Source organism: Chamaea fasciata, unplaced genomic scaffold (genome assembly GCF_029207755.1).
Source record: "Chamaea fasciata isolate MVZ Bird 193981 ecotype frontalis unplaced genomic scaffold, bChaFas1.0.hap1 SCAF_8, whole genome shotgun sequence".
Lineage (NCBI taxonomy): Eukaryota > Metazoa > Chordata > Aves > Passeriformes > Sylviidae > Chamaea > Chamaea fasciata.
Genome location: NW_027094093.1, coordinates 32,600,666 through 32,616,008, shown reverse-complemented (window position 1 = coordinate 32,616,008; position 15,343 = coordinate 32,600,666). Strand labels below are relative to the sequence as shown.

Below are 15,343 nucleotides of genomic sequence, written 5' to 3'. Positions count from 1 at the left end.
AATACAACAATTAATCTGCTTGGGATTTGTAGTGGGAATGCTATAATAAAGAATAATTGAATTGTAAGGGAGAAATATATAATTTGTCTGCGTTACACTGACAGAGAACTTAAAACAATGCTAATCTGAAAGAGAAATTCCATTTTCTTTTTAGACCAGGGACATGACATTTTTCTAGTTTACCTTTAAACAAAGAACTTGAGTGGGCTAAAAAATTACAAACTAAAAGCAAAACACTTTTATATGGTGAAAAATGAAATCTATCTCTTTTATTTCAAAAGAGGAAAAAAATGCAATGTTGTGTAAATACAAATTTTAGTTCAATGTGAATTTGCAAAATGCAAGCTTTCTGTCTTGGCCAATTAAATAACACATTAAAGACAAAAAGAAACATGGAATGTGGAACAAAATCTTTGCAGTGGCACATTCTCTGTTTTAGAGAAGAAAAAAAATCAGAAGTGATTGAATTTATGCTTTAATACAAACAAAAGGAAGGCTCTGTCTAGGAGACATCAAAGAAGTCTCAAAACATCATTCTTAAGCTTGATAAAGACTGTCTTGTATTATTTTTTCCTTTTTTTTTTTTCTTTCTTTTTTTTTGGAATCACAGCAGCATGTCTTTTGTTATTCTAATCTGCATTGTATGACCTGCTGCTGGAAGTTGGTGTCAGCTCCCAGGAGAGGTGATTAAAATCTGACCAAATGGTCTCTGAAAACTCAACATATATTACTCAGAGCAATTTATATGGAAACACAGGTACAATAACTTGGTTCTGAAATAAGAAAAAAGAGGAGGAACACTTAAAAGCAGAATCTGACACTGTAAAGAATTTGAATGTTAAAAAGAGAGTGAAACAAGTTTCCATTTTATTCTGCTTCATGGAAATACAGTGGTCTGTCTTTGCTACTGAAGCAACATAAAGGTAAATACCATGTTACGGAGTAACCTTGTTACCTATTAACACTATACTTTTGAGGAATATTGTGATATGGCTTAATTTTATTTTTCATTTTCATTTGTCAGGGTTGCAAGAATTAAGTGTAATATAGATAACTAAAACTGTGTCTTTTAAAAGGATCCTTTAAAACAATTTTTAAGGATTGTTCGGGCTATATTCTTTTTTTCTTTCCTTATTTTTGGCTACTTTTCTGGTAGTGTTTAGAGAAACAAACAACAGCAAAGAATGTAGTCCCTGTCTGGATCTACTGTGGCTGCATATTCAGCTGGAGGCACTGAACTGCTGAAGTCAGTAGCAGACTAATTATATGTTTTTGGCATGTATCTTTCCCCATGGTTTGCTGAGACTAAATTTATGAAGAATAAAGGAGGAATCAGGACACAGATACATATTAAATCTGAATGGAATCTCTTAATAGGTAGTTGGCAGTTCACTTACATGCCACAAAAGCATTGCCAGGGCTTTTCAAGTGTTCACTATTAAAAATTTTCAATCTTTGAGGAAAACACGGTGACTTCTGGGATCACTTTGTTGTCCCCATGCAATTTCAGAAGTTCTGCTCATTTTATTGTTTGACACTGGCTGCTCTCTTCCTCAGTGCTGTGCTTTTAGCGGGTTCCTCTAGCCAACCCATGAGGTGGGAGAGATGCCAGGTGACCAGAGTTTGCTGCCTGTTTGATATAAACGTCTAGTTGTCACTTTGGGGTATCTGACACTGACAATTCTTTGCAAACAACTGCTATTTAAAGCATCCTCTTTCCATTGTACCTCCTGTCTGTAATGGTGAAGTGTTACAAATACAGCCCTGATGTTCCAGTTCAGTGAAAAACGGGGACCTGTTGTGGTAATTGTCAGGCTACACTAGCTATTCTCACTGCTCTTCCTGACTCCCCTGTAAATTCCTCATTTAAATTCCTGTTTTATCTCCTTCTAGGCTTCAGAATGCTTTCTTGCAAGTGTATCCCACATGATATAGTCAAGATACTAGGCCAGGGAACAGAGTTTTCTGACAGTGTTTTGATAACTGTAGGAAAAATGCTAAGGGGAGTGATGCCTGGTTGGAGAGTAGGGAAGAGGTTCAGGAGCCTCCTTTTCCAACCAAATGTTTTTAAGTAGGCTTCCTTTCCTTTTTTATGGTCCACTCCCCATCTTTTCTTTCAAGGCTGTTCTAGTTGACTCCAGCAATATATTTTTCCAGCATTAGAGTCAGTTGGAATGGCTTATCTTGACTGGCATGAGGTTTCTTCTTTTGGTGGGATTATGATGCTGCCCTAGTTGAACTCTGAACACTTGGGAGACTTTGAAGGAGACTGAAAAATCTCATGTTGATCTGAATGCATAGAGGAGTTTCCTTGTTAGGTAATGTTTATGGCAAATGCGGTTTGAGATCATAGAATCATAGAACTTCATGGTTGGAAAAGACCTCTAAGGTCGAGTTGAATTGTTAACCCAGCACTGCCAGATTCATGACTAAACAGTGTCCCTAAGAGCCACGTTCTCAGGTTTTTGAACACTTCCAGAGATGATGATTCCACCACTGCCCTGTGCAGCCTTTTCCAGTGCCTGACCACCCTTTCAGAGAAGGCTGGTCTGGATGTGGAGCAGAATGACTCCTTAAGGGAAAATGAAGTTGTCGCCTTTCATTCACTAATATTGACAAGTAGGACTTAGACCATGAAATCAGCTTTTCCACTTAGCTGAAAGAACAGATCTCTTACTGTCAGGGACTTAATAAACTTAATTTCACTGCATAAATGCTGTAAAAGACCATTTGGAAGTTCCAGCTGCTGTCTCTGATGCAGCTTCTGCACTCTGTGGTAACCACTGTGGTCTCATGGCTCTGAGAGCTGTTGCAGATATTGCTCTCCACCATGAAATTGCACAAGGCTTCAGTAAAATCTCACTAGACTTAAATGTGTGAGATCCTTGAGGTCAGTGGGAACCCCTGTACCATCTTCAGTGGCTGAAAATTTGGTGCTCTCTAAAATATTCTGGCACCGTTGTTTTGTGCAATACTTTCATGATCAAATGCTAATCAATGCCTGGTGAATAAATTCAGTTTGCTCTCCACTTCAATGCTGCCTGAAATCTGCATGCTTGTAGAATTCTCATCGAGAGTGGATTTACTTTGTTATAAATATATGGCAATAAACAGAGTCTGAGCATGATAAAAGTTATTAAAATGAACATTAAATTATTCCTTAGCACCCCAAGTAAGTGCCAGAATAATAATTCTAATATAATTATTTCTGGATTTCAGTAATATAAGAAAAGAATGATAACAGAGGAAAGAATGATAACAGAATAAAAACATTTTTTTTTGGTAGGGTGTATCTGTGTAGTATAGGCTGCAGTAATTTCATAATAACAGCTATTATTTTTTTCTGTGGCTGCAGTATTGTGTGTTCATACTGAGCCTAGTTTAAGAATCATAACAGAGAACAGGTGGAATAGAACTCCGGTGTTTTGAAACCCATTATTCTTAGTTTCTTGACATTTATGTTACTAAAGCATAATTTTGAAAAATATACAAATATAGCTTCTGCTGTTGCAGTTCAGTTTCTGCTCAGGCAGCTAATCTCTGCTAATATTGTCAAAGCAGAAGACAAGCTCGTTCTGTCTGCTATTTTTTTTGTCCAGTGTAGACTTGTGATTCACAGAAAGCAATGTTCATTCATCTTCCTGATCTGATTAGCCAAAATTGTTTCACAGTGAATGGGGGAGTCCTATCAATACATCAAAACAATGTATAGACCAAATTCTGCACTGAAGGCTTTCTTTGTAGTCGGGGACTGAGGGAATATTTAGAATGTGTGGGTTTGTAAATGTGAGCTTTGTGAGGGGCTGCAGCCAGCCTGGCCCAGCGTGGCCAGGGCAGGTCTGCACCAGCCCTGGGCAGGTCACATCTGTCCCCAGGCTTCTCTGGAGATCCCCCCTGAGCTCACCACAGGCACAGGTAAGGTTCAGCCGTACAGAGATAACTGAGTGCAGCAAAAAGTCACATCCTGGTGAGTGTTCAGTCTGGTGTAGTAAGAGGTGCTGGTATTTAGAGGAGGTGAATTCCATTTATCTGGATCAAATCTCAGGTGGAAACTCAGTAGGTAGAATTCTGTGAGTGGGAGTATTTTACAGGATTAGCTATTGGCCGACAGATAGGATATTAAATGTAAATGCAGGCACTGACATTCTGATTTTATATAAAAAATTGTTTGTGTTTTGGAATGAATTGCTGGAAAACGATTTATCATAGTGAGCTTCCACATACTGAGAGGCATTTTGTTTGAAATGTGTGGTGTAAATGCTTACAAATTTCGGATTAATGCCTTATGCTAATTCAGATTCTAACACTTAGAAATGCCAACAAACTTAGAAATCGTGTATCCAGGCCCACTTTTTTCATTGGAATGACTACACTGAGTCATAAAGTCTCACATGGGTTGGCTATAGGACATAACTACTGGTTTTCCTCTTCTCTGGTGGATGCAGATGAAGTTACTTGGAACAAACAGTGAAGTTGTTGTCCTTGGGATGCTCACATGTGGATGTACTCATGTAATCTCAGACAACTGAGATGGGGAGTGACTATATTAATGTCTTGATGAGTATATAATTTTCTCTGTGGCCCATTCCCATTCATGCTTGTAAAAATAAATATATGCAGGCTTTCCCTGATGTTTGCACAATACTTAGTATACCCTGGGCACAGCTGTGAATCATAATAACACTAGTAAAAAAAAATGTAGGGGAAGGTTCATGGCTCTGAGGCTCTTTAGTTTGGATATTTGATTCTTTAAAGGTCACTTATTTTAGACAAATGATGGACATTCAGCACTCAGGCTGGGGTTAGAGTGTCTCATCTGGGAACCTAAACAGAACTCTCCAGGAACCACAGGAAATGGGAAAATTCTTGGTCTTTGTGTTTTCTCTTCCAGGAATTATACAGAATTGCATCTCTCACTCCTAAAGACCTGAGAAGAAATTTTTTTTAGGTATTTTTTCTCTTGGGTAGAGCACATTACGTTTATTCAGAAAGTTACATTTCAAGACACAATTCCATGCAAACACTTAAAACCAAGTTAAAACTAAACACAGAATAAATCTCCTCCATGGCAGTATGCAGATCCCTCATTTTGCATGTTTCTCAGGGTGTTTAATTACATCAGTTACAAAAAGACAGATGCTCCAGGGCTGTAGCCTCACAGAAGCGTTAATGAAGTATGGAACTCAAATTCCCAGGGTGGAGGTCTGGTATTGGTGACTCTTGTGCTTCCCTCACATCCTTGTTACAGCTTCACCACTACAGGTGAAAATAGAGTTTGGTCCTAACCATGTTACACAGAAAATCTAAAGGACAAAAAAAATCCATTGCCTGCGCAGCTCTGGCAGAAGACAGCCTTTTGTATAGATCAGTCTGCACTTAATGATGACAAAATGCAATTTTCATTCACTGGAAATGAAATGAGAGGCCAGTAAGGGCCTGTCTATTTTTTTCTTTTTTCCAGGCATACAGAGCTCTAAGTGACTTTCTTGGGAGGAGAAAATAACATATGGATGTCAGGTTCAGGACTGATAGCTGTTGAGCAGAAGTGTGGGTCTAAAATCTGCAGTGCTTCACACTTCATGAAATCTTTTCCTTAGCTGGCAGGGAAAATGATGGTAGAAGTCTGTGAAATCTAGAACAGGCTAGATAATGATATAATGTATTTGAGCAGCAAACAATTAAAAAATCGTTGCTGTGGTGGAAGTTTGTTAGAACAGTTGAGTTTGTGTTTAAATGCTAACCTTTAAAACACGCTAGTCTGTTGTATTTTTGCATTAGAAAGTTGCAATTTAATAATTGCTTATTCTTAGTTATTCTTTTCTCATGAGAGAAGATGATCCCAAAGAATTTTGAAATTAAAACAGAGTGATGCTGCTGATGAGGGAAAGCCAGCACTATAACACCACTTCATGAAGAGTGAAAAATGTGCAAGTACATTGTCTAGGCTTATTAGTGTAATAATGACAATCACAGCTCTTTCCTTTGTTGTTTTATTTTTCCTTTCCAAGGTTTTGTTGGGGTTTATTTTGTGTGGGAAAGATTGAAATGTGTCTGTGCAACATTTAGACCAGTAAGAATGGTAGTGTCTTTCAAATTAATTGACATCTGTGTTATGTAACATGGGTAATATATGTTATATTTAAATTATAGCAGGAGGTTTTAGACACTTGAAATTTGGTCTTCAGTTTTTCCATCAGATCCCTGCTTGGATTCTGCCAAAGGCAACTCTGTATTTGATGGTTCAGAGGTCCCAACGATGAGAATACAGCTGTGTAGCAAGGTGTAATATACAAAAAAGTGCAAATAACTATGTGTAATTATTGTTAAGTAATTGTATGGATGTCATGGACCCTACTCCTATCCCTGAGGGAATTCTACTGTGCCATTACAGACAGGTGTAGGTAGAGGGTTGATTTTTCTTCTGGGAAAAGAATTTAGCACTGAATGGGGAGGGTTTTAGGCAGGCCACTTGATGAAAACTGGGTGATGTGGGAGCAATGTGCCCTTGTACTGAGTGAAAAATGTGTGTCTTGACTAAAAGCAGATGGAAGTAGTTAGGGGAAAAAAAAAAAGTAATATTAAATTTATTGTATGTGATTGGTGTTAACTGTTACCCATAAAAAATCTGCTTGAATTTTATATAAAAAACTGAAAATAAATGGTCCTCTAGCACAAGTCTCAGTTGTTGCTCTTGCTGTATTTGCTGCATCACATAAGTGGGTGTGCATGTGCCCTTTGAAGGACCATCCCTGCAGTCTGAAAAATCAAATGTATTTTCACTCAATGCTGTAGTATCAGTTCCACAAAGTGGTGCCTCGGCTGTTGCAGGCCTGTGCAACGACATGAATGTATTAACAGATTTCTTTACAAATGCCTGATACACCAATAGAATTTGGTTTTCATAGATCATTTCATATTTTCTCTGCTCTCCCAATTTAAAAATGCTTCTTTGCTTATTGGCAAAGGTGGACTTGTAATTCTTTGTATCTGGATCTGAAAAATCAATATTAATGACAGGAAAGGTATGTTTAATATTCATTGTGTCGTTTCACTTTGTTGTTTGAATTTTGTGAGTTTTTTAAAGCACTACTGGATTCAAACTTCACGGGCAGCAGTGAAAGCAATGAAAATCAGTGCACAGCTTTCTTCTTAGGTTTTCTTCTGCCAGAAATCTTAAAATATTCATGTTTTTTAACTTAATATGCAACAAAATGCAAACTTGTACAGTTAATTTTAAAGTAACATTTGTAACTTTTGCTTGGCTGGGGAGGTTGATAGTGCTTGGTGTTTCCTTTTTGGCACTTTTCTGTGATTTTTCAGTAACAGTGTTGGAGTTCCTTTCATTGAAAGTAGAAATGTTAGATTTTAATACTTTCTCAGTACAGAATATTATTTGTAAATGACTCATTTTATTAAAACTGCACTGTAGGAGGACTTAGTAAAATAATCTCATAAATAACGTGTTCTTTACCCTGAATTCGAGCTCCCAGCACCTCCATACCTTGAAGCTGGATGTCAAACCATGGTGGTGCTCCATGAAAAATGGGAGCTGGGGGGAGGATACACAGAGTGGTAGCAGAGAAAATAGCAGAGAATGATAAAACAAAATAAGAGGTTGTGTGAATGGGTGGCACCACCCCTGCTGACACCACCAATAACCCAGCTGAAGGACACTTTGGTTTCTGAAAATACCAAGAGCAAGAGCATAAACCTCATGTCCTGGGTGCTCCTGTTGGTCACATGCCATGACACTTTGTGAGAAGAAGCATATTAACACCGTGTGAAAAATCCAGTTTGATAAATCTAAAGATTGGAGAACTTTGATATGTTGTACGAAACGGGTGGTACAACCTGGTGGAATTAGTTTGGTTCGAATGAACTTTGTCACAGTCTTTGGTAAAGACTGAAACAAAAAGTCTGGGGATTGGGAAAGACAAGATAACTTTTCGTGGACATTAGCCTTCATTTGCAAACCAGTCTTCTTCAGAAAAACCATCAAGAGCTCCTGTGTATCTCTTCTGACTTTCATGTATGACTTCCATTACTGTTCTTTTTTTTTTTTTTTTCTGTGGGTATTGCAGAAAAAGGGGCAGAGAAGCTTATCTTCAGAGTTCAAAGAAGCAGATTAGTCAGTGCTTATTCAAAGAAGAGTGACCAGGAATAACCAGCTGGTATTTTGCTAGACAGAAGAACTGCAGAGGAAGTGGGATAGTCTGACAGATACCATAAAAATAGGTAGACAAGAGGCATCTGCCTTCCAGGAACTGTTGCAGGATAAGTGGCTTTTGGCACTTGCACCACAAGCTCTCCTTTCTGGAGAGATCTCTGAGCCATTTTTGTGCCAGGTGTGATGCTGAGAATGAGTAACATCTACTGCAGAGCAGGATCTTTGGCTGAATCCTAAATGGAGTTTTCTCATCAGATAGGAGAGTTGTTTATCTTCTCCTATTAAAGATTTTGCTTCAAGGAACTGTTAAGTACAATGTATCATTTCAATACATCAAAGTGAAGAAAATACACATTTGAGTGCATCATCCACAGATCACATTCTTTAGTGAAACATTTTAATGGCCAAAGAATGACAGTATTTCCCTAGGCTCTGAAAAGAAAAAAATTGGAAGAAAGATTTATTATTGTTCAGTGGGAGCTTTAATAGGATGAAAATGCAAGCTGCAGTGTCAGCAAGGATGCATAGTTGGGAAAAAAAAGTAACTCCATGCATTCCCATTCTGGTAGGGAATGATACTTAAAGGTCTACTTGAAATGTTGATGTTAAATTCCCATTTAGCGTGAATTAATTGTTGCTAACAGGTCCATGGGAAGCACAGGGCAGAGCCAAGCACCCAGCATCAGACCTGGCCAACAGCATGGAAGCCAGAGACAAAACTGATGCTGATTGCAGTGGTGGCACATCACTTCCTAAATGCATGGCTCAGGGGCTGTGGGAAAACTGCTCAGCAGCTCGAGACAGCCTGTACAGCACTGGTTTATGGGGATCAATTTGCATGTGTGCTGGAGCGTACTGCCAGGAGTAAGGAAGACAGATGTAAGGCATCAGTCTCAGCTTGTTGTGTAAAACAGGGCTGTGTGTATGCCCAGGGGATTATTGTGTACCTCCCAAATTGATAGACATCACTATTCTCTGACTTGCTGCTGAGGCTAACATATATCAGGCTATAATGCCTAACTATGTGGAACTAATGGTACCCAAAAGAGCCAATTCATCTGCTCATTTTTGTGGCACATTAAAAACTAATAGTAAACTGTGTCTCCTTTTCATTTGGCATGACTTGATATTTCTGTGCGTAATTGCCTGCAACAAGAAAAGGAGAGACTGTTTAACAATCCTCTCTAGCCATGAAAAAATTAGTCAGCAAATCAAATTATTAAGATTTTTAGTTAAAGAGGTAGAAATCATAGTTATGTGCCCTTTACCATATGAGCTCTGACTGTGGGAAACCCGTAGTTACTGCCTGTGAATGTGTCAAAAAACCAAACCCACAACTATCTGATGCTGAGAAGTGGGCAGGAAAAGGATTCAATATTTGTATTTTGGGTCCTGCCACTTGAGCAAACCCTACTCAAAGGGAAATTTCCTGTTACTCTCCCACTAAGAGATACTCAGTGGGTTATTGTGTGTACATTTGCCTGCTGAGAAACATCTGGTGGATGAAAACAAGGCTGTGATTTAAGGGATAATGTTGCAAGTGATGTTTAATGGCTTATGGAATCTTTAGACTTGAAATCACCTCAATACACTAAAGGTAATTTATAGGGACAGATCTTCAGCTGGAGGCTATAGATTTGTTGACTTCCATGGGTTTATTTCAATTTGAAATAAATAAGCATCAGTCCCTGAAGCGGATGGCAAATGGCAGGATGAACTTGTACTAGATGAGGTGTTCCCAGGCTCTGTTTAGCATTTCCTTGGTGTTTTGGTAGTAAGTTGTTTCTCACTTTTGTGAGGAAATATTTGCTTAAGGCAGTCTGTCTTGACTCTTACAGGCATTTTTAAACGCTGGGGGAAAAAGGTGAATTAACAGCAACTCAGAGCCTGCTAGGTTTGCAGAGCCTGGGCCAAGAATTAGCTCCAGGGACTGTTCTAATCCTGGGCATGGCCCAAGCCTTCTTTGTGGCTTTGGGAAAATGATTTTACTGTCATGAGCTTGTTCTCCATCTGCACACATCAGGCTTTGATAAATGAAAAGGTAACTGATGCTTCTGCCAAAAAACTGGATTGTTTAGCTGTATAGTAGCTGACACGTTTATATGCAACCTAAGTCTTTCAGAGCGACAACATGCTCTGAATTTTGTATGTGCAGGTGTAGGAGGGCATTGCTGGCTGCTCCAACTCAGTATTAGACCTACTGGTCTGTGGGATAATTTCCACAGTTGTGGTTTAACTTGTGAAAGCTATTTCAAAGTCACAGAATTTCTAATTCTGTAATGCACTGAATCAATTGAGATGTGTTTGACTTCTTATTGCCTGTGCAGGGGTAACTTTATTTGTTTTGGGCTAGTGGGTTTTGAGGAATGTGGTGCTACTCCTAATGTATTTTGGTGGTGCAGTTAACCCAGTGATTGATCAGCTGGAACAATTTGGGACAATATAGAGTAAGAAGAGAGGGTTGGACAGTTACATAGAGTGGTGGCTGTTGGTGGAATAGCTTCACTTTGTGCAGGGCCTCTCAAGGTCTCTGAAAGACTTAGAGGATTGAATCTTCTTTTTCCTGCTTTCTCTTTTTTTCTTCTCCCTTGTAGGTGGTAGAGAAAGGTAAATGTTATTAACGCTTTTTTTTTCAGTGCCGACAAGCTTATGTTTGCTCTCTTTCTTTGAGTAACCATTTTCATTGGTCAGGCAGAGGTTGGAAAGGATTTTTACCACTTGAAACCTCTATCAAATGAGTACCACAGAGAAATAAAAAGGACAGGAGAATGCTAGGAAATAACCTGTCTTGAGTTCTAAGTGCACAAAATTCTTGAGATCAAGGAGGAAATTTTTACAGAGAGTGGCAGTTTAAAAAATTTGAAAGTATCGTCGAGCAGCAAGTAAGATGGCTTTAACTACTGACAGTTGTCTGGAATACATTAGTGAGGCCTTGAATCTCAAGGAAGAACCTATTTTGCCACGTATCTGGTTGACCTGATGTTCAGTGTAACTTTCCATGTCTGATGTTATTTTTTGCAGGGCTATGCTACGTCTGTTGCATGGACTTTTTCTCTTTTTGGGAAAAACTGCGTCGGAGGTTTTTGTAACAAAGCTCAGCAGTCCAGAGTTCAAAGTAAGGTTTGAAAGCTGGATAAAAAGTGCAGTTGGATTCCCTGAGGTTACCAAATGTTTTCCTCTTTTTTCTTTGCTTTGAGATAGATATATAGATTTTTTTTTTTTTTAAATTTTGCCAACAGACATTTGAGGTTTGGCAGGCTCAGGTGTGCCAGTCTAAAACTAGGTAAGTTACTTTATCCACAGAATATATAGACAGACTGGTCACTGCATTTACTGCTCTGTAAGAATCTGCTGGTAGTTTGTAACTGAGCTGTGAATATTTTTCAGGGCATGACACAGGGAGGTGAAATGGGTGTCTGATGGATCAGGTTAGGTACAGCATGTATGTCCCTGGAGATTGCTGTGGTGTTGGAGGATGTCTCCCTACCCCTTGTAGCTGAAGGAATAAGCAAAAATCCATTTATGAGGGCTAAGGAAGTGAACACTATCAAGCAGAATGATGTCCCTGATGGTCTTCTTAGGTGGCTGGAAGTTTGTATTCCCCTGTTGTAAAATGGGGAAGTCAGACTTTCTGTGTTGTCTTAAAACCATAATAAACAGCTTTCTGCATATGAAGTTTCCCTTTATATCTCCCCCCGGTGTGTTTAGAGTTCACTGTGAAATAAATGCTCTTCTGCAGTGACCGTGAGGCACACTGCTGATTTGTTACCCTGCCTGGGTACTGTGCACATTTTCTGCATAGGCTTCCTGCTGCAATGCAGGTTTCAGCTGAGCAGTAAAAAACCTTGCTAAATTTTGCTTTTGCAAAAAAAAACCAGAGTCAAAATAATAAACCGATTTCTGTAGCAGAGGAGAAAAGGTTTGCTAAATATGGTATGACTTAGACAACATAAAAAAGCACCCCATAGGCTGGGTTAAGTTTGTTTAAAAATTAGGGTAGATGGTGCTTAATACTGATGAAATCAATTTTTCATGATCAAACGCACATCCCTTGTTTAAAGGGCATGTTCCTGTGTTCTTTTCTGAGCCTGCTATACTTCTCATTCCAGTGCCTGGCATGGAGAGGAACTTCAGGTAGATGATTTGAGGAAGAACTACTAAAGGATTGTTGTCTTGCCTTCTCTCAACAGCTACTGCAGCCTTGTATGGCATTTGGGGATGTGGATGGGAAGTAGGGAAGACATACAGAGAAGTTCTGAGTAGCAGACGATTTGCTAACAGTTCATCTGTTGGGTCTACAGGTTAATCCTGGGAAGGTTTCTGTGTCCTGTGTGTCACAAAGTCCTGTTGTCAAGTCCTTGAAACAGACTTTGTGTGAAGAGCTGCTCTCCAGTCCCAGTGTCTTTGCTATCCTCATGGGCATTGGCCAAGCTCCGTGTTCCTAAGATGAGCAAAAGCTAAAGGGTTTTTTATTCATCATATGGGCAGATGACTTGGGTGCTTTTAGTGGTGGGAGTTGTTTTGACGCTTGTTTTGCCTTTGTGCATTCTTGGTTTTACTGCGCTGCTGTGCAGAGCTGAGCACCATCAGCCTTTCTTCCAGTGGCAGTCTTAAAAACGTAGCTGGGCCTGAGGACTCAGTGACTTTCATATAATTGGAGAAAGCAGGCACGCTCCCAGTTGGAAAGAAGGGGTGGAATCCAGTGATGTCAGTGCTAAACATGAGTGGAAACAGACTCTTAAGGGGATCATCCAGGGTAAAACCCATCAAACCTGGCAGCAAACCGCCTCACAAACAGGGAGGTGATGTTCTGTCATCCTGCCCTACATAGGAGAGGACACGTGGGAAAACAGATTGCACAACTGGGTTGCAAAGAAGCTGCAGGACTAACAAATTGGTTTGGAAATCTCATACAAATGTATAAATGTAAGCTTGCAGATTCTGTGGTTTAAAGCAAGGTCACAAACTGTGGGTCTTGCTAAAAAATATGTGATAGGAAATTTCTTTGAGAGGATGTAGTGCTTCCAAAAGAATTTTCTCAGTTGCAGACCAAGTAAAAGCTCTCAGGAGAGCTGGGGTTGCTGAGGGACAAGGGTTATAGAACCAGGCTTGCACTCTTGTGCACTACAGTCAGTTCCCTCCCTGCTTGGCACAGGGAGCAAGGGTGCTTATGGCAGATAATGATGCAACACTGATTTTATTCAGAAGGAGTGTCCTACACTATCAGCGTTTGAAACACTCAGAAATCGTTGGAGAAAATACACTTTTGAAGGGAAAGAATTGAATTTTCTGGAGCTTCTGGTATTCAGCTGTGTTTGTTTGTTTTAATTTCTCATACAGGTATAAGGTTATTCAAGAACAGTAGAGGTCACATGAGGAGCTGACCTTTGCTTGTATGAATCTATTTAACTGTCATTCAGGTGATACATTTTGCAGTTAGCTTAAGAAATGATATTGCTACCTGTCCCTTACAGGCAGTTTCACAGTTACAAAGCAGTTTCATTCCAAAAGGAAGCAGATTTGATCTTTGGTTTATACGTGTCAATCTCCGGGGTCCAATTAGGAAGGAATGGAAATGGTTCTTCCCCTTTCCTGGTGCCCTGGACTTCACATTTGCTGGCAGGTAAAACTGCAAAAAATACTAGTTACTACACAGTGCAAAGACACCTTTTAGACCTAAACATTTACAATCTGTTTTCTCAGCTCTTTCTCTGTGTGTATACAGTGATTTCACTAGGTTAGGTAAGATGGAGGGAAGTTAATAAAATGTATCCCATTAATGATTCTGTGTCGCTCCCCTGCTCCAGGAATGTATCTGCCTTGATTTCACTTCTGTAACTTCAATCAGAATTGATTTTTGCCTTGACGTGCTTCTGTGTCTGTCTTGTGATGCTGATGAAATTAGGATAAGGAATGTCAAGGCCCTGGGTCAGCAGAAGATGTTGATAAAGGGGCTCTGTTTGGGAGATATTTGGTATTCGTTATCTTTACTGCGATCAATTGAAATCCTTTGACGTAGGACAACATCAATAGCTGGGAAGAATTCGTGCATGGCTTTAGGAAAATCTGAATTCAGGTTCTAGTTCTGGTGCTGGTAGGGCACTTAACTTTTCTGTCGCCACGTTGCACTTAGGTTTCTGAGGGCTGCGCTTGGTTTGAGTAATTCTGATTTAGGATGAAGAATTAGAAATTAAATAGAAATTAGAACTTTAAATGACTGATGTAATTTGTTTTGTTTTCATTGGGATTATTGACATTGTGTTCCCAAGCCTTAGTAAGATCCATGATCTTGAGCTTTGAGATTTTCAGGAGAGAATTTATTTTTCTAAGTGTTGATAGAGTAGAACACGGTATAGAATTCCTCCAATTTTAGGTGAATATGACTGTGCTAGATAGGTATAGAGATAAAAGAAATACAGAAGATGGTACTTAGGATCTTGAAGTTTAGAAGCAATTACATGTGGTTTTGTTGAATTTCCTCCTTTTAGCTTCATCTATTAAAAAAAAAACCAACAAAAACCCAAGCAAGATTGTTCAGAACTCCAGTAGATAGGGACAAATCCCCTGGTCTCAGAGGTGGTTTTGTAGGATTTTTACTCTTTCTTCTATAAGTTCAGAATTTCATTTGCTAACAGTATTAATGATTGCAAGGAATATTTGGTTTTCCCCCTTAGAAGACATTCCCCTTGGCTCAGATAACCTGGAATGTTTTTTGCCTTTGATTGCTATGATGAGATGCCCAATGTGACTGTAGTTTTCTGTACATGAAATATTTGTTAATCTTGCTGTGTTCATTTCCAGGCGTGGTCAGCTCCAAGTGGAAGAACAAAACCTAATGCTTCATGTCCCACTGTTTTCAGCTGCAGCAATACAGGGGTAACCCTGGTTTCCTCCTTATTCCACGCAAACTTTTGTTTATTTGACAGATGGAAAGAGGGAAGTTTGGGCATTGCGAGTTATTAACCTTCTCAAATTTTCATTCAGCGCCTTTGGTAAGGGCTGCCCTGCTCAGTGTTTCACCTCACAGCAGCTGCCATCCTGAGTCACACAGAAAAGCTCACAGGCAGTGTTTGCCTCTGTGCCAAGCCCACTTCCACAGACACTGGTGAGGGATGAAGAACATCCTGTTACTTTTCTGTTTTGTGAAATGGTGATTAAATCTGAGCTGCTTTGGAA

The 15,343-nt window shown here is 39.4% G+C and overlaps 1 protein-coding gene across 2 annotated transcripts in view; it reads left to right on the top strand.

Annotated features, from left to right (window-relative positions):
- The window catches only part of TMEM163 (transmembrane protein 163), an 88,103-nt gene that overhangs the window by 5,765 nt on the left and 66,995 nt on the right, over positions 1 to 15,343 (top strand). The window lies entirely within an intron of this gene.